The sequence below is a fragment of the Nyctereutes procyonoides genome, unplaced genomic scaffold (assembly GCF_905146905.1).
Source record: "Nyctereutes procyonoides isolate TBG_1078 unplaced genomic scaffold, NYPRO_anot_genome, whole genome shotgun sequence".
Lineage (NCBI taxonomy): Eukaryota > Metazoa > Chordata > Mammalia > Carnivora > Canidae > Nyctereutes > Nyctereutes procyonoides.
The window spans coordinates 27702135-27720683 of record NW_026575128.1 but is presented as its reverse complement, the minus strand read 5'-3'; positions in this window follow the sequence as shown (position 1 = coordinate 27720683).

Here is an 18549-nt window from a genome sequence, read left to right as displayed (position 1 = left end):
TGATCATTAAACCTCAATTTAAATTCCAGGAAGCCTTTCTTGTACAGATCCTACATTTGCTCCTATCATAGCATTTATCATATTATATTGTATATACTTTTCTCCTTTCTGTCAGCAGGCTGTGTATTTCTCACATGATGGTATCATATCTCCAGTAGCTAGGGGTAAAATATTGGATATTGTAAAATTACATAGATGCATTATTACATGCAGGTGATTTTATTTTGTTTTGTTTTCTCTTTCCCACAAAAGTTAATTGAATGAGTACCTACAAATTTGCATAGTAAATTTGTATTTGGTTTTATATGTTGTACTTAGAATTAGAAATTATTAAGCCTATTTTAAAAAAATTAAGCTTCATGTTCACATCTGCACAAGGGACAGTAGTAGTTCAAAAATGCAAGTTTCCACTGCACTACATATAATTAAAAAAAAAAAGAAGAAGAAGAAAAAAGAAAAGGAAAACAAACCAAAACAACTAAAAGGGATGAAAAGAATAATAATGATAACAAAATTTCATAATCTTAAAAGTTCATTGTGAGTTCAATTATTTCTGAAAAGATTAAAATTAAGTATAATTCATCTCCTAGCTAGCAGAGATTTTTATAGTGTTCCATAATTAACTGAAACATGCTATTCAGACTTTGACTTTCATACAAATATAAAGGTATAATTTAGATGGATAGAAACAGGTTTGCAATAAAACAATGTGACAATAAGAGATTTTTTTATTTCGTTCAATGTCAGGAACATATAATAGAAAAATCTGTCACTTTTGATGGAGAACAGAGTATAATTAAATTTAATCTTACTTGAGAACTTTGTTTCAATTTTCATTTAACCAAAGATCGCTGTTTAGTTTAAAAGCTTGTAAATTTTGTTTTCTTATATGCACAAAGGGATACTTTCAAAGTACCATACCTGATTTTTAAATAGACTTTTGGGTTCATATGATCTGTATTATTTTTTTTCCCTTAAATTAGAGCTGATTCTCTTCTTAAAAGGAGACATGGATTTCTGGTTTCTTATTTTGATTTCTCAGAGAGCTTATATTTCTGGTTTTTATTCTGGGGATTATGCCTGTATGATATACTAGAACAGACTTTGTAGGGGAATTCCTGTTTCTGACTTACACATTGTTTATCACAAAGTCACATATACAGTCTGTAATGAAAGAAATTTATTGCAAATACTATTCTCAGGAGTGTGTGTGTGTGTGTGTGTGTGTGTACTTTTGAACAAGATGGAGGATGCAAAGATAACCCATTTGTAATAGAAGAATCTTGCTTTTTTTCATTTGATACAAACATAGTGATTTCCAGAAATTGATAAAAAATAACCTAGGGGCAACTGGGTGGATCAGTCAGTTAAGCATCTGATTCTTGACTTCAGTTCACATCATGATCTCAGGGTTCCCAGGTGGAGTCCTATGTCAGGGCTTCCTGTTGAGTGGGGAGTCTGCTTATCTCCCTCTGCTCCTCCCCCTGCTCTCTCTCTCTCTCTCTTTCTCTTAAATAAATAAATAAATCTTTGAAAAAAACCTGGAAATTAAGTCATACAAACATATACAAAATGCACAGCTTCTGAAAAAAAGGAATGACAGCAATGGTATCCATGTATCTACAGATTATTTTTAATTTGAAATATATTTATACCCTAATTTACTTCAAAATGAATTTATTATAGGGGGATCTTATAAATTGCAGCATTTTCATAAAAAACAATCTCCACTCCAGAACTCAAAATCTACTGTTGAGTTTCTCAAGGATTAGGAAATGGAGGCAAGTCATGAAGATACTTCCATGTCACAGAATCTGATAATAGAATCTATAAGAAACTGATATGATATAATTTGACCTGCCCTTAGAAGCAGACCATTGAGTTCTAATGAAAGAAACTTACCTTTATAATTCAGCAAATATTCATTGTGCATATGCTGTCTCAAGTATTGCTCTAGACTTGAGGAATAAAACAATGGCCAACATGGGCAAGGTCCCTCCCCTCATAAAACTCAAAATTCAAGTGGAGATAGACTATAAATAAAAATCAGATGGTGACAAATATGCTGAAAAAATACAACAGGATAATGTGATAGGAACTGAATAGCATAGGTGACCTAAATGATGGTTGCTAGTGGAAGGCATTCCTGGTCATTGATTTGAACAGAGAATGATGAACATGATCCAGAAAGAAAAGGGTCTCTGCAGAGGACACAAGAGCTGCAAAGGCACAGAAGTGAAGAGTCAGCTTGGAGAGTTATAGAAACAGAAATATTCAGAATAACTGGATTATAATGGGTAGTTGGAAAAGTAGTCAGAGACGAAATTATAGAGGTGGGGCCAAAAAAAGGAACCCATAAAAGAATAGGATATTCTGTGGAGTGCAATGGCAACTTAAGTTTCACTATAATCTGGTCCATACTTAGAAAGATGACTTAAACCCCCCCAAGGAGAGAATAAATTGCATCAGCACCTAATGGAAGCAGAAGGACCACTTATAGTAGTCTAGTAAAGGGGCGATGAGGATTTGATCTTAGTCACATAGAAATGGAGACAGTTGAAATTTGCTCTAAAAGTTTTCTTTCTATATCTCCACATAATCTTATTGTTCTCATTTTCAAATTGCTTTGATGGCGCTATCCCCTCCCCTTTGGACTTTGTTGTTCTTTTTTTTTAAGATTTTATTTATTTATTCATGAGAGACACAGAGAGAGGCTCCCTGTGGAAGCCTGAAGTGGGACTCGATCCCAGGACCCCCAGATTATGACCTGAGCCAAAGACAGACACTCAACCACTGAGCCACACCAGGTGCCCCTCACTGGATTTTGTATTAGACAGGCAAGCTCTGTTAAGCATATACTATGCAATCCAACGTGGGATGGAACATATGATATTGGTACGTATAATTTTTCAATAAAAAATAGCTAGTGTCTCAATGCATTCTCAGATGGATACCTGATTTCTTTTAATTTTTCTGTGCTACAGAATCATTAAGTATAAACTCTTTTAATCTTTCTTTTTAAGTTTGGAGATTAATTATAAGAACTATTACCTATAGCACTGAAAGAGGACAGCATGGTATTATCCATTATTTCTGTTCACTTGAAGTTTAAAACTATTTTCTTAAATGCCAAAAGAGGTATTTACTTCCTTGACTTAGCATATGGTACCGCCATGACTTTACCACCATGCCGTCATCTTGCCCCATATTTATGAATCACTCAGTCTATTGCAGTGACTCCCAGTCAGAGAAACCTTCCGTAAGAAGTGCTGCAGCAGTTCTTGGGAAACAGCATTAGGTCTCAGACTCACTTTTGGAAAGAACTTGACAAGTGCATGTTTCTGTCCCCAATTGATCTGTCAATTTAGATCACTGATGCCAAAAACCAGAAAGGCAAAGTTATCAGGAAATCTTGAGTAAATTAGAAAGATGTCCTCCAGCCACAAATTCTCTTAGCCTTTAGCACACAAAGCTAATGTTCCAGGAGTTTAGCTATTGAGCTGGTAAAGGCGATGTCACACTCTGAAGTCCATGGGGAACCATGTCAAGCTGAATCCACACAACACACTCTTTAATGCTTGCTTCTAAAGACATAGTCCCTGAAAGGAACTTTTGCTGCAACTTATAAAAACAGTAATCTCACTAACAAGGAGCGACTCCCTTTTTTTTATGAGTAACCATTCAAATCTTTCATATAACTGTCTTCAATATAAATTGAATTGAAATATCAGTTAGGTGGTGAAAGTAAAATCCAATAAACAAACACAAATTAGAATTCCTGCTGTACCCATCTTTTTTTTTTTTTCCAGTTTTGGTATAATAATGTCACAGTGTTGGTTTTTTTTTCCCCTTCTGTGGGAGAATGACTATATCCACTTTCCAATGATGTTGTTTGGTTCAAAGATATAATCCTCTATCTAAAAACTGTGATAACAAAAAATATTTTATAAGAAGTTTAGTATAATACCCACTACACTTGGATGGAGTAGATTAGAATGTTTGTAGGGTTGCTTCATACATAGTTTTTTTTAAAGATTTTATTTTTTTACTCATGAGACACACACACACACACACAGAGAGAGAGAGAGAGAGAGAGAGAGAGAGAGAGAGGTAGAGACACAGGCAGAGAAAGAAGCAAGTTCCATGCAGGGAGCCCGACGTGGGACTTCATCCCGGGTCTCCAGGATCACACCCTGGACCAAAGGTGGCTCTAAACTGCTGCGCCACCAGGGCTGCCCTTTCATATGTAGTTTGATGAAACATAATTGAGATGGAGGAAAACTTATGCATTTTTGAAAAGGATGGTTTAATGGATATGCAAATGATAGCTATTCTTTTTTTATTTTTTCTCTCACCTCCATATCACCATAAAGAAATGAGAGTTCTAGGGCTACAATCTTAAAATTTAGGAAGGTAGCTAGTTTCTTCCTTTGATGAAAATGTTGGGAGGTAGCTTAAGATTTTTTCCTTTTCTGAGAAGACCAAAGCCCTGAAAAGATACCTGCACTATTAGCTATTAACTACTAAGCCACACAGCAGCTCGAAAGCTCAGAGACAAAACATGAATCTGGGAATAGTCTTTGAAAGGATTCTATGTTAGTAGACAAAGAAAATGGCTGAGATCCCATCATCAGGATTCACTTTTCAACAGGTTCCAAAATAGGATAAAGTCATGTAAAGAGAGAGGACTCCTCTCTCAGTTGACTCTCGTTAAGTCAACTCTTGTCTGCACTAGCTCCTGTGGAGGCAGGACATCGATAGTGGAAAAAAAAAAAAAGAAAAGAAAAGAAAGTAAGAACAAAAATTAGTCGAAAAAGTTGGAAAGGCATTAAAGGGACAAGCAATGAAAGATAAGAAGACCAAGTGGAGGTCAGAAATAGCTACAAGATGTTTTCTTTCAAAGACAAATGGAAGCAAAGAGGCATATTGCCACATGTTACTGCCAGTCTCTGATCACTCTGAGTTAGGGGTCTGTTCTCTATGTTCTCAGAGAATTGTGTTGATATACTCACCACTTTGTATCATATTGCTGACCTACCTCCCTTTACAATCAGATTAGAAACAACATGAAGTCTGCTATTTCTTTATCCCCAGTGCCTAGCACAAAATATGGAATACAGTAATTATTTATCAATTGTCAAATCAATGAGCCAGTTTTAAAATTATTATCCCAAGAGAGACAAAGTAATCAAGTAAACATCCAAAACCAAAATAAATATTACTCTAGAGTAAAATCTGAGGTAATAAGGAAGTACACACAACTGATATAATTCTGGTTAAATACAAAGACATTTGACATTATTTAGGCTATAGGTAAATGATATTATAGATAAATGATTTAGTTTATAGATAAGTGATAATTATGTATTAGGTAATTTGAAATATTGAAAATAGTTCATTAATGCATCTAGGTAATCTTAGTGATTACTAATTGAAGCTGGTAGCCTAGAATTGGGGAATCCATGAAAACCAAGGTCTGGAGTATCCCAAACTTGAACTTAAAGCTGAGCTTATGGGTGAATGTTAGATGATACCAGCCTCAGGGTAGGAAAGCTGCCAACATTGGAAACCAGACAGGCTGACAACACAAAACGCAGTTCTTTCTAGTTAACTGATTTATTACTCACAGTGCTATTTTTGTAGTTTTGCACGTTGCTGTCAGAGAAAGTGCTAAGGAGAGTTGATAAACATTACATCTCCAAGTCAGTGTTTACTCCAAGGTGAAACCAAACATTTAAGGAGGATCCAACATTTTTTTAAAGATTTATTTATTTATTTGAGAAAGAGAGAGAGTGGCACAAGCAGGGGGAAGGACAAAGGAAGAGGGAGAGAGAAAAACCCAAGTGGTGCCAACTCAGAGCTCCATCTCACCATCCATGATATCATGACCTGTGCCGAAATCATGAGTTAGATGCTTAACTGACTAAGCCACCCAGGTGCCCCAGCATTTAAAACAAGACAAGTTGAAAGTAAAGACTGAGATCACAACTCAACTAGGAAAAGACCATTGAAGAAAAGTAGAGACACTTACGTTAAATGAATTGCCTACAATATTTACCTTCAGTGTATTTATCTGTGTATAAAATCCTTGACTCAAATAGAATATTCTGAAATTGATAGGACATAGTAATGAATGGGCTAGGTCAATAAAGTGGGGGGAACAAAATGGGTTTGAAGAGAAAGGAAAATGAGAAAGTTGAGCCTAAGCTTTCGGACTCCATCTTTGAGAGAATAACAGAGTCATAACCTATATAATTATTAAGAGGCGAGATAGAAGGCATGTGAGTATGCACAGGTAGGCAGTGAAGCTAAATTGATCATTGTCTTGGAGTCAATTATTGTAGGGTCTTGCTGACTCAGCACAGTCCTTATTGCCTGAAAGAGTAGTTTCTGTTCCCATGAGGAGATGTTTTGCCCTCAGAGTCTTCTCCCTGAGCCAAGAGGCAAGCTAAAAAAGAAGGAGCCAAGTAGAAAGTTTGAGGTAAAATTGAGATAAGTGAAGTTCTCTTTCAAGAGCATTAAGTACATAGTTGAATTTGGAATATTTGGATTAAATCAAATCCAGAGGTTTCATCTGCTAATTGTTACTATCTCAGGGTTTGGAGGATTATATTGTTAAAGCAAGAATTTCACAGGGCAAAGCTACATAGGTAAGGACGACTGTATTCTAGGCTATTGCAAATGGAGGATAGAGTTCAGAGCACAGTCTGAACTCGACTGTACTGAAACAAAGGCTAGAGAGTTTTTTTTAAGAGCTGTGGTGCAGGGGATAAAGACTATCTGTGTTTGCTAATTGGCCTATCCAAGAAAAAAGGTAAACTGCCTCATAACTTCATAACAGAAGGTAATTTTACATTTGGATTCAGACACTGACCAACTGAAGTTCATTAGGCTCCTAACTTTCTGGTGACTGGGGGATGAAAGACAGTCTCCTTGATGTTTCCATTTCAAAGGGATGCCTCTCAGTCCCTGAGCAAGACAAACCTGGGTTGTAAACTTAGCAAGAACCTTTTTCAAAAGGTTTATATTTCAAAGAGGCAGAGAAAAGATTTACTATTATAATTTTTCTGATTAAATTCCCTAAGAAAAAAAAGGATCTCTGCAATTAGGCTATCTGAATTCTATAAAGGTGGGAGAGAGAGGGAGGTCAGGGCCCTAAAGGCAGAAAGCAGTCTTTCTAAAAGTTTAGTCAAGCTGATGGAGACGTTATGATCATCTTGGTCAATTATAAGATTTATAGGAAAAGCCCAGAATGAATTTCATCATTGATTTGATTTTTGGTAGTTCATTTTTTTAAAGTATCAATTGAGAATATCATTTATTAACCTGAAAAACATTATTCTTACCATATATGTTTTCTTGTATTTTATAAAAAATGCTATTTTTAAAACTTTGCTAAGTGAATTTGAAGAGTTATATATGTTCATTGGTTTTTCATTCCTAGAGGGACAAAAATTGACATTTTTATCCTTACCTTTTTTTCTAAAACTGGACATAAGTTAATTTTATCACCTTTTATCTGACAAGTTACATAATATTGTAGAATTGTGAGAATTAAGTGATTTGCTGTATTTAGAGTACACTACCTGTGTGATAGTATTTGAGGGTGGAGCCTCTTGGAAGTAAATAGGTGCAGATGAGAGGATTAGTGTCCTTCCAATAAAAGGAAGAAAAACCAGAGTCACTCATTAGAATTTTCTAAATTGAAGACTCAGAATTTTTATTTTTTATTTATTTTTATTTTTAATTTTTATTTTTTTTCCAGAATTTTTTTTAAGTTAAATGGAGATTCAGTGACACGGGAAGATGACAAGTAATTTAACTTAGTGTGGTTCTAAAAGGAAAAGAAAAACAGGGCAGAAAAATTTCAAAGAAATAATGGCTAAAAATATGTTGAGTTTTGTGAAATACATCAACCTGTATACCTAGAAATTCAGTGAAATAAAAGCAAAGATAAAAAAATCTTTAAGAAAATGTTAGCAAATTGAATCTAGTAATAAATAAAAGTGTCATTCACCATGACCAGTTGGATCTTATCCATGGAATATAGGATTGGTTTAACATTTAAAGAGCAATTGATCTAAATCACAGCATTAATAAAGGAGTAATATCATATGAATACGTCATTCAACAATCTTTAACACCCAGTCATGTTAATAACTCACAATAAAATGAGAGTAGATGAAAAATTCTTCAGTTTAATAAAGCATATTTCTGAAAACTTACAAGTAATATCATACTTAATGACAAACTATTATCTCCATCTAAGATTTGGAAGAAGACATGTATGGGAGCTCTCATTACTTTATTAAATACTGTAGTGGAAGTTTGCTAGTGCAATCAGACAAGAAAATTAGGAGAAAATGACTGAAAAGTAAAGTGTAAAATATGTTTTTAGTTCACACGTGGCATGACTAGATATGTGAAAAGGATTTCTTGAAATCCTGAAATGTACAAAAAATATGATAAATATTGTTTTAAAAATTCATAGGATACATGGTCAATATATTTTAAAAAGCAGTTGTATAAGCAACAAAAAATTGGAAAATTAAATTAAAACACTATACTGTTTTCAATGTATTAAAATCATAGAATCTTAGTAAATTTAGTGGAAACTATGCAATATCTTTGCACTTAAAACTGCAACACTACTGAGGGAAATTAAAGAAAATCTATGCCAAGATAAATCATGCTCATAGTTTGGAAGTTTCAGTATTTTTAAATATTTGTTCTCAAAGTATTCTGTAAATTCAAAGCAACCCTTATAAAAATCCCAACATCTAATTTATTACTAATTAACTAACCTATTGTCAAATTACTGCAGAATTGAAAAGACCTAGAAACCTAGAACAATCAGAACAAAACTAAAAGCAAGCATAAGTTTGGATGACATACACTGCTTGATTTCTTTTTTATTTTTTTAAAGATTATTTATTTATTAATTGGAAATATAAAAATCTTATGTCCTGTACAAATAGTATTTTGAAATGAATTTTATGTAATGTAAGGCTTTTAAAATCGTAGTTTCTAAAAGGAAACATAGGAAAAATAACTTCACATCCTTGCAAATACAAGCCACAGCCTAGGAGAAAATATTTGATATGCACCTGACAAAGGAATTATATCTAAATCCATAAAGAAATGTCAAACATGGAGGAAAATGGCAAAATCTTCACATGTGTCCAATAAAAACCCGTATCACTCACTAGGGAGATACAAATTGAAACTAGAACAAGATATGATTTAGCTCTACCAGAATGTCTAAAATTAAAATGAGTGACAACCAACAAAATTATAGACCTAAACTCCCCATAATATACTGGTGGTCTATAAAATTCTTAACCATTTTGGAAAAATAGTTTTTTATAAAGTAAACCATTCACCTACACCGTGTTGTAGCTGATATTAGCAAAGAGAAATGAAAAGCAAGTCCACAAAATAAGTTGTACAAGGGTTTTTAGAGAACTTTATCATTATCCTGTTAATAACAGGATAATGGGTAAATTACAATATATTCATAAAATTTAGTACAACAGTATATATAGCAGTGAACATTGGATACATCAGTAGAATGGATGGGTCTTAATAACACAAAAGAGTACATACTGTATCATGACATTTTTATGAGGTTAAGACACAGGCTAGATTAATTTAGAGGTTAGAAATAAAAAAAATAGATCACCTATGAAGAAAAGAGTTTAATAGGGAGGGGTTATAAGAAAACTCTTTGGTAATGGAAATTTTCTATATTCTGGTTTGGTGATTAGTTGTATGGTATATACATGTGCCCAAACTCATCTTAACAAACGCAAGTTTTACATTTCACTGCATGTAAACTTTAACTTCAATTTTAAAACATTTTTAAAAATATTACTTGGTAACTTCTAGCAGGTGGCTTTTGAGCTTTTAGCTTTCTGATACATCCCAAAAACACATATTCTCCAAAAATATCATAAATATCCATTTATTTAGAAATTAACGTTGACGTCTTTTGCACTTTACTAAGTATTCTGCGTGCATGATATTGGTCACGATGAATATGATACCTGTTCCATCACAGACCAATTTCACAGGAAAAATGCAAACTCCATGAAGGAAGATATTTTAAAAATTATTCTGCTTTCACCAGTGTATCTTTCATGTTTACAACAGACCCAAGTGATACAATACACAGATATTATATATACGCTGAATGAATGATGAAATGATGGCTTGAAAAACATTTTTTGTATATTTTTTATTGGAGTTCGATTTGCCAACATCTAGTATAACATCCAGGGCTCATCCCGTTCTTTTTACAAAATTATGGTGGCCTCAGCATTGAATTCAGGACATGCAGCTTATTCAGAGCCAAATTCCACCTTCGTCTCCTAAAGTGTTCTTTAGGGTTGTCATCCCTGTGGCTGACCCATCACTCTCCTGGGTCCTTCTGTTTTCTCTCAGCTTCCACTCCTTGCTGCCTCTGACTAAAGAGTTGATGCTCCAACTGCTACTCACTGCTCTTGTATCCCCGAGGTTCTCACAAACATTCTCACTCTCCTGGTAATGACATGGTTCCTGTTGGCATGTCAAAAGTGATACCCACATGAAGAAAAATCTGGAGACACAGCAGCAGCCTCAGTCTATCAGGATGTTTTAATCCTGGATAAATTTTGGAACACATCAATTTGGCATGACCATTAAGATATAACCATTATGAATAAGGCTCTTCAATCCTTCAACAGCATTTTTTCTCACACAGATGGCACTTGTTCTTTGAAAGTCCCAAAGAAGTAAAATGAGCAGATCCTGCCAGAGAAGTGAGCATTTGCTCTGCAAAGCTGTCTTTGTCTGGTGTTGAGCCTTATGTGATGCCCACACTTATCAAAAGTCCAATATTCTTTGCGGAGTACACTCTTGATGCCTTGGAAACAGGAAATTTCAACCTGGGGATGAAGATGAGCTGCCACATTGAGCATTACAAGGAGATAAAATGGGTGGAGTAAAAGTTAATACACAGAGAAATGCTTTCAAATCATAACTGTGTCATAAAAGCATCAGTCCGTTGTGAACCACCAGTCCTAGGCAAGGTATAGTTTCTATCCACAGGAGTGCCACAATGGATAAAAGAAAGGTTTATAGGGATCCCTGGGTGGCGCAGCGGTTTGGCGCCTGCCTTTGGCCCAGGGCGCGATTCTGGAGACCCCGGATCGAGTCCCACGTCGGGCTCCCGGTGCATGGAGCCTGCTTCTCCCTCTGCCTATGTCTCTGCCTCTTTCTCTCTCTCTCTCTCTGTGACTATCATAAAATAAATAAATAAAAAAGAAAGGTTTATAAACTACCACTCAAACTGACTTGAACATACCCAATAAGAACTGATGAAATAGGAAGAAATTTCTGTGCACATGAACAATGAAAATGTGAGAAAGGTACATCACATGAATTCATCAAAATAATCTTCATAATAATTCACCTAAAAAGATGTAATGCTTTATAATGGTGGAGAAGTTTATAAACAAAACAAAACATTAAAAAACAAATCAGAAATTCAAGCACCATGGTGGTGGTAAACAGGGAATTGGATCATGGAAAACACTCATGTTGGATTTTGTAATAGAGCTGCTATTACAAAAAGGAAGAAAAAAAGAAGAAAGAAAGAAGAAAGAAAGAAAGAAAGAAAAGAAAGAAAGAAAGAAAGAAAGAAGAATGAAGAAAGAGAAAGAAAGAAAAAGAAAGAGTCTCAATGGCTTTAAACCCTAGTGACAAAAAGAAACAATTTTGGTTGCAGGATTTTGTGATTATTTATGTATTTATATATCTGACTAGACTGTATAATCAGGTTAAATGCTGGTTGGTTGCTTTTGAATATATCACAGTGACAACATACAGGGACTTAATGTTTAAAAACACTTTACTAAACGTAATTGCATTAGCCGATGTTTTGAATATGCATCATTTAACACAGTTTCCTGGGGCGCCTGGATGGTTCAGTCAGTTAAGCGTCTGCCTTGGGCTTGGGTCATGATCTCAGGGTCCTGGATGGATCCCCACTTCTCCTGGGATGGAGCCTGCTTCTCCCTGCCCCCTGCTAGTGCTCCTTTCTGCTATCTCTCTCTCTCTCAAATAAATAAATAAATAAATCTTTGAATAAAGTTTACGGTAAATTCCAATACTGTTTAAACATACTCTGAGCTCCACAGTTCCCATTTACTGAGCTGTTCATTCTAGCAATGTATTCATTTATCTATTTTCGGCCTTTGTTTCCATCCAATTTTCAATTAATAAAGTAGATATATTTTTCAAACAATTAGTTATGTTTAATGTTTGCCAGGTTTTACTCTTAAACTTAAGAGTAAAATTAAGTTTCACATTTCGGTTGACACAACAAAGTGTACCTGTGCTTCACGGTAATTCTATTCAGAATTCGTATTCTTTTTTTCAGTCAATTAAATTATCATGTTATATCAGTATCATCTATTTATCTTTATCTATCATCTATCCATCATATCTGTTTTAAAATAGAAGAACCAAAACTGTCATCCAATACATTTCTTATTTACAAAAGTATTGTAAATATATACAAATTACTTCTACTTGGTAAAGCAAACCACTTTTGCCCTTTGCAAAGTTAGGAGTTGTAAATTAGTAACGCATATAATATATAATATAACCTCCCCTGTTTTGTATATGCATGTTTGTGCAATCAATTAAAAATATGGGTTGTTTTTAATGAGTGTGTGTGTATTTGTGTGTGATATGTATAGAGTTGTATTTTAGAATACTTTGGCTGACTACTTATAAAACTTCCAGTTAATGATAAAAGATTATTGTTCATTATTGGTGAAAGGTATAAATCACAACTTTAAAATTTAGAGAGAAAAACCTGCAAAAGTCTTACTCTCTTTGGTCCTAGATCATATTAATAACTAAATTAGATGCACTGATTTCAAAAATCTACATAATAGATTTTTGTTTCAAGCCACTATATATATCAGTTCACAACTGCTTGAATGATGACAGCCTGCATAATTAAGTTTCTTAATTCAAACAACAATTTACATCAACAATTTTTTTTAAAGTACTTTATTGAATGTTTTATTTGGGCTGTTTAACCAAATCATTAGTTAGTTTACTATGCTTTTTACTAAATATTAGATGTGCATAATGTGCTAAAGTTTGGACATCTTGAATCATTGTGTTAAAAATCAACCAAAACACTCAATAATTGAATTAATTAGAAATAATTACATGGATAGAGCAGTTAAGTTATCAGAAACTGTCCATAATATGTCAGACAGCTTACCTAATAAAATAATTAGTAGACTGTCACTGCAGTTTTCACTGAATTGTATAACTTAGTCAATATGTCATCTTCAGATTTCTTCCAGTTCCTGTTAGCATTAAGTAATTATGGTCAATAAAGATACATGATCAGATTTTCATGCCAAAAATTATTTATTTAAACTCCTAAAACTGTCGTAATCCTGGGGTCCTGGATCAAGTCCTGCATCTGGTTCCCTGCATGGAGCCTGCTTCTCCCTCTGCCTGTGTCTCTGCCTCTCTCTCTCTCTCTGTGTGTCTCTCATGAATAAATAAATAAAATCTTTAAAAAAATAAAGAACCTCTTAAAACTATTTTGATATCTTTCCTCTCTATAATTTATATATTGAAAATGTGATTTATTTCCAAATATTTTCTCAAAATTCTGTTTTTATCTTGTGGCTTCCCCAAGTTTATGGAATGTTCTACGTAATAGACATGGAGTTAACAAGATGCCTGGGTGGCTCAGCAGTTGGGTGTCTGCCTTGGGCTCAGGGCCTGATCCTGGAGTCCCATCGAGTCCCACATTGGGCTCCCTGCATGAAGCCCCGCTCCTCCCTCTGCCTATGTCTCTGCTTCTCTCTCTGTCTCTCTCATGAATAAATAAATAAAATTAAAGAAAAAAAGAAATAAAGTTAACAATGGAGCCATTTATTTGTTTGTGTGTGTGTGTGTGTGTATATATATATATATAGAGAGAGAGAAAGATGGAAGACAGGTGGAAGAGCAAAAAGATTTGCATCTGTCTGTAGTATATGCATGGTTCATTCAAAAGAGAGCAGAGAGGGATGCCTAGGTGGCTTAGTGGTTTAGCACCTGCCTTTGGCCCAGGGCGATCCTGGAGTCCCGAGATCAAGTCTCACATCAGACTCCCTGCATGGAGCCTGCTTCTCCCTCTGCCTGTGTCTCTGCCTCTCTCTGTGTCTCTTGAATAAATAAATAAAAATCTTAAAGGAAGAGAGAGAGAGAGCAGAGAGAGATAGAAGACAGGTGAAAGAGTGAAAAGATTTGCATCTGGCTGTAGTAAATGCATGGTTCGAAACAGAGCAGTTTCAAATAATTGTTTTCTGTTAGAATTCTCAACTTTCTTATATAATGATGAGAATAGTTACTTCTATCTATGTATGGTAAAATAGATGATGTTCTTTCAGAACATCATGGTTATTTTTTCATATACCTATCATCATATTCTAAAATTATTATTGTGGTAAGAACTGAGAGATATTAATTCAGAAGAAATTAATCAAAAATAATTTCTTTAATATGTTATAGAGTAGCCACTATCCCCTTTATCAAATTCTATTGTATTAATATCCTAATACAATTATTATAAATCTCATAAGGAAAAATTATGGGAGAGTAAACATAATGAAAACAACTATAAAAGCTATTTTTTTAATTTAAATCTATTTAAAAATATTGAAGAAAACTACTTCAGTGCCAGCATTTGAACCAAGATCCTACAGAGAAGGGAACTGCACTAAGCAAAAACCAAATTTCTATGCCACTTTTTCCTTGCTGATTTCTGCAAAGGATTGAGGTGGTGAGAAATTGATCAGAGCTTTGAGCAGTCTTTTGGGACTAGAAAAGTGAAAATCGGGATTGATGTCAACTAGGGGAGCCAGAATGAGAGCTGCCAAGATCACAAAAAAAGAGGAATGCAGAGAGGGGAAACTAATACTTGGCACCTTCCTAAGTATTTGCTGATTTTTAAACTTTAGCCAAAATGCTAAGAAGCTGAAGGGAGCTTTTCCCAGTTTTATGGGTAGAGGAGACAAACATTTAGTTCAGGTCCTGCCAAAGAAGTTAGGCTCTGGTAAATATTTCAGGCCTCAACTGGGATGAGAGCAAACCCAAATAAATCCTCTCATAAAGGCTGAAAACCAGCTTTGAATCAGTTATATCCCAGACTGATTAAATTGATCTGCCCTTACTCTACTGCCTGCCAGAAATTAAAAAAAAAAAAAAGTATTCTCTGGCTGAAAATAACCACATTCAGAACCACAAATTATCTTCACAATTTTGCACACAGAGTGCTCAACATTCAATCAAAAATAAGCAGATTTATAAGAAGTAGTACATGATTGAAAACAGGAATTAAAAGATAATTCTTATTGGAATTATCAGATATAGATATTTAACAGGAATAATTAATATGCACAAGAATATATATTAAGATAGATAAGGTCAGCAGAAAATTGGAAACTATAAAATGTATCATGTAATAATTCTGCAATTAGCAGTAAGAACAGTGTAAGATTTGCTAGAGTAAGACGTAGTGAATAGGGGGATAGGTCATTAGGAAACAGCCTGAACCACAGAGAGGAAAGATATATTGAAAATATAGTAAGGAGCAGTAAGATAGAAGATGCATTAATGATGAAGAGTCCTAGGTACCCTAAATGAAAAGAGGGTGAGGAGGTAATAAAAGGTGAAGTGAGGGGATCCCTAGGTGGCTCAACAGTTTGGTATCTACCTTTGGCCCAGGGCATGATCCTGGAGTCCCGGGATTGGGCTCCCTGAATGGAGCCTGCTTCTCCCTCTGCCTATGTCTCTGCCTCTCTCTCTGTGTGTGTCTTTCATGAATAAACAAATAAAATCTTTTTAAAAAGTGAAGTAAAGTGAAGTAAGATAAGGCAGTATGAGGGAGGAAAAGAGAAGAGAAAGGAAGGGAAGGGAGGAAAGGGAAAGGAAGAGAAAAGGAGAAAAGAGAAGAGCAATCTGTTATAACAATGATCAAGAATTTCCATACATGAATGAAAAGACAAGAAACTCCAGAGTTAATGAAAGCTATGTACTTTAGAATATATAAAAATAAAACTTCAAATTGATTTTAAAAAAGTAAAAAAAAAAAAAAACAAAGAAAGAAAGAATAGCTCAAATTTAAAAAGATACATTTATTCAAGGTCCATACATACCATACATACCATACACAGTAGACTTTATAATAAACAATGAAGCTAGAAAATAGTATGTTATTCAAAGCCTGAAAAAGATGACTGCCAACCTCAAATTCTATACCCAGTAAAAATATCCTCAAAAATGAAGGTATAATAAGGAATTTTTATAAAAACAAAAAACAGAATTTATTATCAGCTGGTCCAACTAAAATGAGTTTTTCAAACAAAGGGAAAGAATTACAGCTAGAAGCACAGAAATAGCCAGGGGAACAAACATCAATGAGAAAAGTAAATAAATACAAGAATAATTAAATGCTGTATCACTGCCACTAAGAAGGCAGCAGGAAACGGAAGGGTAAGCTGTAGGGTAAGTAGAGAAAAGGGTTCTAAGATCCTTGTGTTGTTTCAGATGCAAGAAGTATTGATTTACGCTAAATATGTTAAGTCAAGGAAGTATGTCATACTTTCTAGGCTAAGAGTGAACTCTCTTAAACTTTACTCCAGCAGCAAATAGACTTAAAAAACAAGGGAAAGGAGTGCCTTTCCTTTCAGGAATCCCTAGTATAACAACCAAGTGAGTATCAATCTAAAAGATTTTAGAACTTGTGATTTCCTCCAATTTTGATACTATTTCTGCATTTCCCCCCAAATATAATGAGAGCTAAATAGAATTCACCAAGTGATAAACTATAGTTTGGAAGTGAAAAGGAAGGGTGTCATCAAATGTCCTTCAAAATCAGAATTACAATCAAATGAAATCCTGTAAGAATGAAATATTTAGCCTTCCTTTGAGTTATGTTAAGCAGTCTAAAAACTAAGTAATTGCATAAATACGGACTGAGAGTACAAGTGAGCTGAAGGTTTTTTTGAGGATCACTACTTTGCACCATCACAGGAAACATGATTGTTACATAAATGTACTCTTTCGATGAACACAAAGAATGACTTTAGAGAGAATTCAAAAGGATGTAGAAAGTGAACTACAAAAGTTTTTTTCCACAATCTGACTACTCTGTTTTTTTGTTTTGTTTTGCTTTGGAAGAAAAGAATTGGATTTATGATTTGAAATGTGGAGTTTATATGTTTGCATATGAAGGTGTTTTCAAGAGTGAGGAGTTTTCAAGAAATAAAAGATTTTTTCAGTTGGCAGCAGCTCCTAGAATCATTTCCCTTTTTAATACAAATCAGTGACTTTAATTTCTACATGTGTTAAGAAGAGCTAGAAGAATAAAATCTTTAAATTACAAAAAAAATGCAGTACTTTTCAGGATATTTTTATTTCTTGTTTTTCCTACCATTGCTTGTTCTCACTGCCATAATACTACCTTCCTTTTGTTCGTTTTGTGCAGCTTATTGTGATTTATTTTTCAGGTGTGCAGCTACTATAATGTTATTACTACATATGAAGGGCTATAAGTTGGAAATGAATGCACTACATCCTTGAAAATTTCAATTACCTTAATAACATTTTTTAAAGACTTTATTTGAGAGAGAGAAAGACAGCATGCACAGGTGGAGGGGAGGGGAGGGGCAGAGGGAGAGACAGAGAGAAACCGACTGCTGAGCAAGGTGCCTGATGCAGGCTCAGTCCCAGGACCCTGGGATCATGACCTGAGCATAAGGCAGACGCTTAACCAACTGAGCCACCCAGGCATCCCTATATTTAACATTTTTTTGATGAGATTCTAACTATAACAAAATGTGAAAAATAATTTAATGAGAAGTTAAAATAATCGTGCCATACCAATTCTCTCTGAAATAGGTTGGGAAGTTGAATAATGATGCGAGAAGTTTAATGTTTTCTTTGGAGTGTTGTTTTTCAAACAGAAAAGATAATTAAAATAAGCCCTAATTCTAGAAATAGAGGTTGAATCTTCATCAAAAAAAGGGAAAAAATTAAAATCATTACTGGATTCAAGTTTAACGGATAAGTCACTGGTTTCTAAAATATGTTCCTCTGCCTCCATATAAAATCTATCAATTTCTGTCCAGTCACCATAACCTCTTTTCAGCAATATCCTTTAAAATTTATTTTAAAATTATTATTTAGTTACAAATTTATGTGTATTATTTAAAATCTAGAACATAATTTAAGAATTAAAATGATGTTCAATATTCAAGAAATAATTTCATTATAATGAAGTTTTAGTGCCTTTTTTTTTCCTGCCAGTAAATTCAAGTGAATGGCAGCAAGTCTTCAATGTCCCTTGCTCTTTCACACTGCCAGTGGGATTTTAAAATCACATTAATTAATTCCCCACAGGGCCATTATTATAAACAATGCACAAACCAATTGTTTCAAACTTCCCGTGTCGTACCTAAAACAAATTGTAGACAGAATTATTATTCC